This window comes from Miscanthus floridulus, chromosome 9, assembly GCF_019320115.1.
Source record: "Miscanthus floridulus cultivar M001 chromosome 9, ASM1932011v1, whole genome shotgun sequence".
Taxonomy (NCBI): Eukaryota; Viridiplantae; Streptophyta; class Magnoliopsida; order Poales; family Poaceae; genus Miscanthus; species Miscanthus floridulus.
Window position 1 is genome coordinate 102,571,461 of NC_089588.1, and position 10,339 is coordinate 102,581,799.

At 36.9% G+C, this 10,339-nt stretch overlaps 1 pseudogene; it reads left to right on the top strand.

Moving 5' to 3' along the window:
• Positions 1–528: 528 nt before the first annotated feature.
• Positions 529–10,122, top strand: LOC136484031 (subtilisin-like protease SBT3.9; annotated as a pseudogene).
• The last annotated feature ends 217 nt before the right edge of the window (positions 10,123–10,339 follow it).

Genomic DNA, 10,339 nt, shown 5'->3' on the forward strand with positions numbered 1-10,339 from the left:
TCTGACAAGGTCTATAGTAAGAGATGGGCCATTTTAGGATTTTTCCTGAAATTAAACGAGATGTCTCCATAAATTGCTTTTTATAGTGCTAGGGACACATCATGCCTTTAGGCTTTACTAGGAATATTAGGTGTTTCAGCTGAAAAGAATAGGGAATACTAGTGTCTTCCTATTTGTAACAAGTTAGTAACAGCTTTGTCGATTCACATATATTTTCCAAAATAGGCTGCTCTATGCAGTGATACAAAATCTTGAGACGATTAAACAATTGTAGTCCCACAATTACTTTGCTTGGAACAAAATGAATATTGTGACTTGTGAATTCATGCAGAATAGTTTCATGGTCCAAAATTCTTTGCGGAACAATGTCCCTCTGTCTCTCCTTTTTTGTTGTTGTTTGTGTCCTTCACATAACTGACATATCATTGGTCCAAATTAAAACAGCTATAAGACAATTATGCTGCATAAGACAGATTATCACACAACTGACATACCATTGGTCCAAAACAGCTATATATACACATGCAAGCAGCATACACAGGCACACGAAGATGTGCACTCATCAGAATAATAATCCAAAGATGGCCTCGAGATCACAAACTATCTCATCATCATCCGCACTACTGCTTGGGTTCCTCGTGCTACTGCTGCCCCTGCAGTACACTGATGCATCATCAGGCGAAGTAAGCTGTGTGCTTTCCTTTTCCTCTTCCCTGAAGCTTGGTGTCTCTGTAGGTCTCTCCCTCGACAAGGGGCCTTGCTTGTCACTGATGCTGCTTCCTGAAAAACTCAGACGACGATCTACGTTGTGTACATGGGTAGAAAGATGCACGATGACCCATCCGTGGTCATGGCTTCTCACCACGCCGCGCTGACCTCCATTCTTGGGAGGTAAACGACTCATTCAACAAGCTGACAATGGCTCTGCACACATTTATATATTTGTAAGCTGGCTTTCTCCTCACCTTTTGCCACTCATATATATGTATCATCGACTGGAGCAGCAAGGATGCAGCCCTCAACTCCATAGTTTACAGCTACAAGCACGGATTCTCCGGATTTCGCGGCAAAGCTCACCGAGGCGCAGGCAGAGGAGCTTCGGAGTGCGTAGCGTAGTCACCGATCGAGCCAACACAATAAAAGCCTGAACAAACTAAAGTCATGTTATATTACTCGCAAGCGTTAGCAGTATGAACTGATAATAACAAATTTATTTGCAATGATGTTGTAGAATACCCTGGTGTTGTGAGAGTGAGGCCTAACACTTACCACAAATTGCACACGACTCGGAGCTGGGATTTTCTTGGCATGAGCTACGGCCAACAGCCATCAGCGTCGTCGTCACGGCTCCTTAGGAAGGCCAAGTACGGCGAGGATGTCATCGTCGGCGTCATAGACGGAGGTTTGGATTCTGATATATTTACTCATTCAACTTCAATAGTAAATCCAATTTGGTGAGATACACATGCTGCGGCGCAGGCATCTGGCCGGAATCACGGAGCTTCGACGACACCGGGTATGGCCCCGTGCCGAAACGGTGGAAAGGCGTGTGCCAGACCGGCCAGGCGTTCAACGCGAGCAACTGCAACCGGAAGATCATCGGCGCGAGGTGGTACAACTGTGACGCCAGGGAGGAGGGCCTCAAGGGCCGAGTACAAGTCGGCGAGGGACGCCGACGGCCACGGCACGCACACCGCCTCCACGATCGCCGGCTCGCCGGTGCGGGACGCGAGCTATGGTGGTGGCCTGGCCACCGGGCTGGCGCGCGGCGGCGCGCCGCGCGCACGGCTGGCGATCTACAAGGCGTGCTTCGGTGATTGTGGCGAAGCGTCGATAGTCGCGGCCATCGACGCCGCCATCGGAGACGGCGTGGACGTCCTGTCCATGTCGTTGGGAGGTTCATGGAGATCGAGGAGACGCAGCACGCCGTCTCGGCCGGGATCACAGTGGTGCTCTCCGGATGGGAACGAATGGCCCCGTGCAGCAGTCTGTCAGCAACGCCCTGCCGTGGGGCATCACGGTGGCCGCCACCACCGTGGATCGCTACTTCCCGACCGTCATAATACTCGGCGGCGGAGAAAAACTGGTGGTACGTACTCCTACCACGCACTGGTTGTCATTCATCCCACTTCAGATATGCATCACTGATTCACTGGTCCTATCAACGACACGACCTCATGCTACAATCTCACGAGTATTCCGTATCTTATATCTCACTATTACTAATTGGAGAGGATGCATGTTAATTCTTATTGACACACTAATAATAAATAAATTCTAGAAATTATGACAATAATCAGAAACATCTAGCTTTATTGGTAGAGTATAATTATCATCTCCAATAATAACTATTGAATCTATTCTTTTATATAAACAAAAATTGCCCAGCACTACCATTATAAAAAATACATAAAACAATCCCCTAAATTACATCAAAATTACCACATCTGTCACTATGAAAGATAATTTAAAATAGCACTCTAAATTTGTATCTAAATTATCCACCTTTGCGATTGTGGAAGTTAATTCAAAATAACTCTTGAAATTTATATCTACATTACCCACCTCTGCCACTGTGAAAGATAATTCAAAATTACTCATGTATGTCATTATGAATATAATATAGATTATCCTAAAGTTTGCATTCAAACTACCTATATGTGCCATTATAAAAGATAATATAATGTAACATCTTTTAATTTGTATCTAAATTATTATATCCATATCACCCATTACAAAAATAAACAAAAGTATCTCTCAAACCCACAAGTAAACACAAAACTAATTCGATATCCCTAAGGTACATTATATATATTTCTAAACTTCACACTTCTAGCACTATTAAGATAAAAGTAAACATAATGCTATGTTCAAACATATATACCGATTAAACATCCATACCTTAAAATAAATGTTTATTTGATAGCTTATCAAGTATGGAAAATGTTGCATTAACAAACCACATAGCAATGACACTAGAAATCCAAAGTTATATTAATACTACTTGATAATAAATGTCTTAAGTTGTTATTTTAAATAAAATTTATATTTTTTACTAAAAATTATGTCATATTAATATTGGTAATTAATTTAAGAACTCTACGTTTTATAAACAATACAACTAAAACATATAATTTGTTCATATAACAAATTCAACATCTTAAGTGCTACAGTGCAAGCTGAAACAACTATTTATGGTACTATAAGAACTAAGAGGGTAGTCTAAGGTCAAGATCTACTTTTAATTAAATATAAATTTTGAATAAAAGATATGATAAGCACTAGAATTTCAAGTTCACATGTGGTTTGAAAAATTGCTACAACTAGATTAAAAGTTTAAATTTAAAATATAGATTTATGACATGGAAAGAGATGCAATAAGAGATTATATACTTAAACTTAGGTTTCAACTTAATAATTATCACCCTAAAGAAATATAAATCCTAAAATTTTTAACTAAAGGCCCAACGGAGCATGTTAATCGTCACGAAACTAGGTACCAAGAAAAGATAAATCTTGAAAATTATCATGAAAATTAGAAACATAAGATCATCAATCCGGTAGACCTAATGCCATTGATAATAATAAAAATTGAATTCATTCTATTTTCAAAAATAATTGTCCACCTCTACGATTATATAAGACAACATAAAGTAACCCACAAATCTATACTCAAATTATCCAATTATAAGCCATTAAGAAACATGATCTAGGTAAACCTAAATTTATATCTAATTATCCATATACTATTATGATAGATAATCTACATAACAAATAAATTGGATAAAAGTACATAGATGTTTTCATTATTAAAAATCTGAAATATCCACTCACAAATCAAATTATCAACATCTTTTATTACAATGTTTAAATAATCATAAAAGTACATAGATGTTTTCATGTTGCCCACTTCTACTAATATTAATATGTTAAAATTTTATTAAGATAAATATACATGTTGTGCCATCATGTAGATCAAATACAAATGCTTGCATGAGCATAAATATATATTTATGCATCACCAATCATGAAAAATATATTGTTTACAACTCATATATTAATGGTACTAACAAACTATGGAAAATTATATTAATAAACATATAATTTATATAAGTTGTTACTTTAGATATATTTATACATTTTTAATTAAATCATTTTGAGATATCTATGTTGATAATATAACCATTATTATACATATAATTCATTGATAAGAAAATTCAAATATTTTGAGGAGTGGGGGAGTTTAGTGCATTCGAAAGGTGGCCATATATTCATGGCCTTTGAGATTTTTGTAGAGTAAATAGCCATTATAAGGCTTAAATATTAATATCCCTCTTTATGTTAGCATGACTGCTCCCATCCTGAATCTCACTTAAGCTTTATCATCAATCTTAAGCGACATGGTACATGTTTTGAATGATTGTTTATGCCATCATGTTAATTAAGAGTGCAGTCTACAACCTAAATCCTTATTTTTAAGAAGTACAAAAGGAGAACTAATACAAGGGTACAACAAGCACAAGAGCTTCAAATTAACTTAAGGATTCATGAAGATATGACCCATAGCAAGAGCCACCATACTTTAGTGTATTGAAGATGCATAGAGGTGTCATGTAAAAGTAAAAACTATGGATATGGATGACATAATATATAGATCAGTAATTAGTAAGTTTATCACAACAGGATAGATACCACAGGGTATATAGTATGCATATTGTGTTTGAAAATTGAACGGAGAGAAAAACATAACATTTAATGTAAGTAATTTTTATCAATCATGGGTATAAACAATAATGGATGTTTTTGTCTCCTAAGATTATGTAGCCCATGCGAGAGCATGTGTTGATGGACTAGTGGTAGAAGTTCTTGTTTAGAATCTACCACTTATAACAAGTTACTTTTCTTTTGTTGTTTCCATGGTCACTTTCTGTAGTGATACCCTACATGTTCCTATAATTTCTATTTGACTGTGATATTTCTATAATCTGAATTTGACTGTTATGGGCTTATCAAATTACTCTCTATATAGTAGTTTATCTATACACGCAATTTTTTTTTCATATTCATGGCACTTCATGTGTCCTAAATATGTGAAACCTTAACTTAAATTAATAGCCCATCAACCTATGCTCCATCATGTCATATAATCTTATTATGGTACATAAGTATAAAAAAGTTTTGTTAATAAGTTTAGTACGTACAACTAACAAAATGGATTATCTTTATTCTCTCTCTTTATTTCCTAATGCAATAAGCATATATACTCTATAATGTATCTCAGGTTGTTGTCTCATCCTCTGTATCTCCTACTTGGGTTTTTAATATATATTTAGTTGAAACCATACATTAAGACCAGCTCTTGTTGCATCTTTTTCAACGAAACTATTTCAACTTATCTTATTAGTTGTTGCAAATTTTTTATCGATATGTGAAGTTCAAACTCTAGTCGTTGTTGTATATTTTATTCATTTTTTTATATTTTATTAAAAAATATATTCTAGTTTCCATACTCCCATCTTAGTATTATAAACAATTATTCAACTTGCACCACAAAATTCATGAGGTTAAAATTTCTTATTCTTAAGAATTATAGGTGCAGTAATATTGTTTTATAAAAAAGTAGAGTACTAGAATTAAACTACTAATTTAATGTGTCATAATGTTTGAATCAAATGTGTGAACTTACGTAAACTAAGAACTTACAAAATTGTCTTAAAGCCTTAAATATAAGTGAATCGTAATTCTTAGTGTCCTTATATGTGGTTTTGTTAAACGAACATTGTATTATGACTGATAAACTATATAAAATTTGTTTTATACATGGCGACACATAATATTTATGTTTACGTTGAATTTAATAGTGGTAAAATTGGGCAATTTAGGAACATATACAGTGTACTTTGTGGTTATCGATTTTTTCATTATAGCTTATATTGGTAAATTAGACTTACTTTCAAGGGATATTTTAGTTTACGTTTATAAGGATACGTGGATAATTTATATGGAAACAAAAAAGTGTTACTTTATATTATCTTTCATTATGGCAAATGTGAATAATTCAAATACAAATTATTTAGTTACCATATATTATCTTTCATAATAGAGTCTACAAGTTGATTTACAAAATTATTTATGTTTTGTCGTAATGATAGAAGTTCCTAATTGTTTTAGAGAATAGAATAGATCCAATAGTTATTATTCTCTTAGATGATGATTAGAGTCGTACAAATTTAATGGCTAGATGTTTCTGTTTGTTATGATACTTTATAGATTTTTTTATGCTCATATTCTAATAATAATTTGGAGGCTCCATTTAAGGTATCTAGTACATGGGGACAAATTCTTTTCTACTCCTGGGTGTAGCTACTCCACTATAAACCATGTCTAGACTCACGTGAAAAAGAGGCAACGGGTCTAATCCACCTAAAACTGTTTAAAGAAATAAAATATTTATTGAAATAATCAGAAATCCACGAGCTATTTAATTGGGTCTAACTGAACGTCTCGGCAATTCTGGCTTGCCATCTTCATTGTTCTCCAACATGCGGTACGGTGGTAATGTGTATGGCGAGTGGCGACCTCTAGTGACAAAGCACCTCTGGTGGTGCGAGCTATACCGATGACTTCGCATACCTCATTAGCTCTAATTCCAAAAACCTGATTTAATTGATCTTGGCACTAATTAGCAGTTTCTAGCCCTAATTTTCTTCCTTGTTGCGGTAGATTGGAGGCCCATGGATTTGATCTGATCTGATCTGATCTGATCCCTCTTTAGGCAGCGGTAGCATATGATGTTGAAGATGTGAAACCTAAGTTTGAGTTATATTCTATCTTGTTACATCCTTTTTATGTGACATGATTAATCTATATTTTAGCTATCAACTTTTTATATCATTAGTTGTTGCAATTTTGTTACATATGTGTTAAGCTGAAATTCTGTGCTTATGCATATTTGGTTTTAAATTTTGATTTTGTATGTTATTAAAAAATAGGTTATATATATAACCTGAGTCACGTGCAGGGGCAATCACTATTTTACCACAACCGCTCAGCTGCATCCAACAGCAACGACGACTTTACTTCGCTTTATCTTGCGACCAAGGGGTAAGACATGCACTTTTGCTTTCGACATACTTCCGTAGAGGAAGTCTAAGAGGCTCACTATATTCATTCTAATCGGTAGAAATAGAAATTTTGATGGAAAAATACCCTCTAACAGATTCTTTAATGGCTATCCAGTTATTAGCCATCTCTATTTTGGATTTCTTGCTTAGCCAAAGAAGAAGGGAAAATGACTCTATAGAGTGTGCACAAGATATAGAAAAGCTATTAGAGAGTGAAAAGATAAAGAAAAACAATTTTTATGCACATGTCTATCCAAATGATGATTAAGAGAGTAACTATTAGAAAGACTCTTGGAGATGCTCTTAGTATAGCATAAAACGATACTTTAACCAAAAAAACGGGTAAAACTGAGAACAATAAAACATTAGGTAGATGGATTGAATTCTTAGACAAAAATTGGTACCAAATTCTTTTTTTGTTAATGAAAATGAAGTTCTTATATTATTTAATTTTTAGAGACATTAGAAAATGAATTTTATTTTTAGAATATTTGGAAAAACCTTCAATGAGTTTGATGGTCAATGATACCTTGTTTTTGAGTTGAAATGGTAAAATTGGACTTCAACAATTGTTTGATTGTCAATTTATTATGTTAATAATATCAGAAGTGAATAATTTGAAAGCACATATAGAAGTTCTTTAGGATATGTTTTTACCTTGATGCATCTATAGGAGGCTAATTTATGTAATCTTAAATTTGAATAACAGAACTTAGATGCAAATTTATGGGTTATAATTTATATCATTTTTATAATATCATAAATGGGTTACTTTTGGCTATTCAACTAATGGCCTAGATGACTAATTTTATTACAAATTTTGGAGTTAACTTTAGATCATTTGCCATGATGATATAGGTTGATAATTTAATGAACAGTATGGGTTATTTTAATTAGATTATTTGTTATAATAGTATAATTAAGTTGGTAATTTAGATAAATATTATGGGGTCATTTTATTATATTTTCATAATGACAGAAGTGAGTAAATTAGATAAATATTTTTGTTACTTTATAGTATTTTTATAATTGTAATGGTGTGTAATTTAAAAAAGAAAGAATAGAATAGATCCCTTTGCTTCCATTTTTTATGGCGATTAGAATTACAATACCGATTGCTGGATGTCTCCAATTGTGGGAGAATTCTTAAAATTCATTCTTTCTCCCGGTAGTATATATGTTTATATCTTGATTTAGTGGCACTAAATTAAGTGTCAAACAATCTTATAGCCGCTCCGTCCTTAAATATATTAATTTCTAGAGTTGTCTTAAGTCAAACTTTTTCAAATTTAAGTAAATTTATAAAAAAATACAACAATATTTATGATACCAAATGAAAAAAAATATTTCATAGTTTATCTAATGATATTAATTAATTAGGTGCTATAAATCTTGGTGTTTTTTTCGTATCAATTCGGTCAAACTTAAAAAAGTTTGACATTGAAAACTTTAGAAATTAATTTATCTTATAATTAAATAACCCAATAATCTTCGCTCCTGCAGCTGCGACAGGAAGAACCTGGGATCCGCAAACATCACCGGGAAAATCATCGTATGCTTTGCACCGCCGTTCCCGCGGTCCACCTATCCTCCGCCGGTGGAGTTTTACATGGCGACGCAAGCCGCCATCGCCGGCGGGGCCAAGGGCATCATCTTCGAGCAGTACAGCACCGACGTCCCTCGACACCCAGATGTACTGCCAAGGCCACATGCCCTGCGTGGCGGTGGACTAGAGACACCATATTCAGGATCCTATAACAGCGAAAGGTGTGGACAAAGACACCATATTCAGTTAGTCCTCGAATGATGCCTGGCTCTTCTGTTCCTCTTCTCATGATACCGTCGTCCCCTGTTCCTGTGTAGTGTGTGTGTGTGTGTGTGTAACTTTTGCCAGCACGGTGGCCAAGATATCTCCGGCGGACGACCGTGGTCGGAGCCCAGGTTGCCTCACCGAGAGTCGCCACGTTCTCGTCGAGGGGCCCCTAGTGCACAGTTCCCCGGTATACTCAAGGTGATGTGATACTTATATAGGAGTACATTCTCTTGGGTCATGCATTGATCTTTGCCGTGACGACGACATAGCTGCCCTTGGTTTGTGTTCGGACGACAGCCCGACATAGCTGCTCCTGGAGTGAGCATCTTGGCAGCCAAGGGTGACTCGTACGAGCTCATGTCTGGGACATCCATGGCATGCCCTCATGTCTCCGCAGTGGTCGCCTTGCTCAAGGCGGTTCACCCGGACTGGTCGCCTGCCATGCTCAAGTCCGCCATTGTTACAACAGGTACTACCAGTTTATTATATATATATGCATGCATGTCAGCCTAATGCTAACAACAAGCCTACTGTCCGTCTGCTTCAGCATCGGTGACGGATCGATTCGGCATTCCAATCCAAGCCAACTCATTGCAAAGGAAACCGGCGGACGCCTTCGACATGGGCGGCGGCATCATACAGCCGGACAAGCCATTGACCCTGGCCTGGTATACGACATCACACCGGAGGAGTACACCGACACCGACGAGATTGTCCCAGCTCAACCTCCCCTCCATCGCTGTGCCCGACCTCAAAAAGTCCATCACAGTCTCACGCACGGTCACCAACGTCGGGCCGGCCAAGGCGACGTACCGGGCCGTAGTGGAGGAGCCGGCGGGCCTGAGGATGAGCGTGGAGCCTCCGGTGATCGCCTTCCAGAAAGGTGGCGCCAGGAACGCGACGTTTAAGGTGACGTTCGTGGCGAAGCAGAGAGTGCAGGGCGGCTACGCGTTTGGGAGCCTGACGTGGCTGGATGACGGCAAGCACTCAGTGAGGATCCCCGTCGCCGTTCGGACCGTCGTCCGGGACTTCGTCGCCGACACATCTTGAGTTCAAGCGGAACGAGTAGCTTGCATGTTTCCTCGTTGTTGATTCAGGCATGCGTGTAGCAAGAAACATGCATGCGTGGAAACATTTCAATAATACCCCCTTTCAAATCAGTTTACTACTATGGTCCTTGTTTTCCTTGTAACTCCCTTTGGGACTGTGGTTTTTTCATTTGAACCTTCTTCGTTATCAATTTGAACCTTCTTCTTTATTACCATTATCTAAATATAATTTATCTTTAGATACTTAGCAAAAATTATATTCCTAGAAAAACCAGAAGAACCTTCTCTATCGTTTCAGTTTTCAGACGGTTTGTAAGCCCACAGTTCCAAATCGTTATCAGCCTATAGTTCGT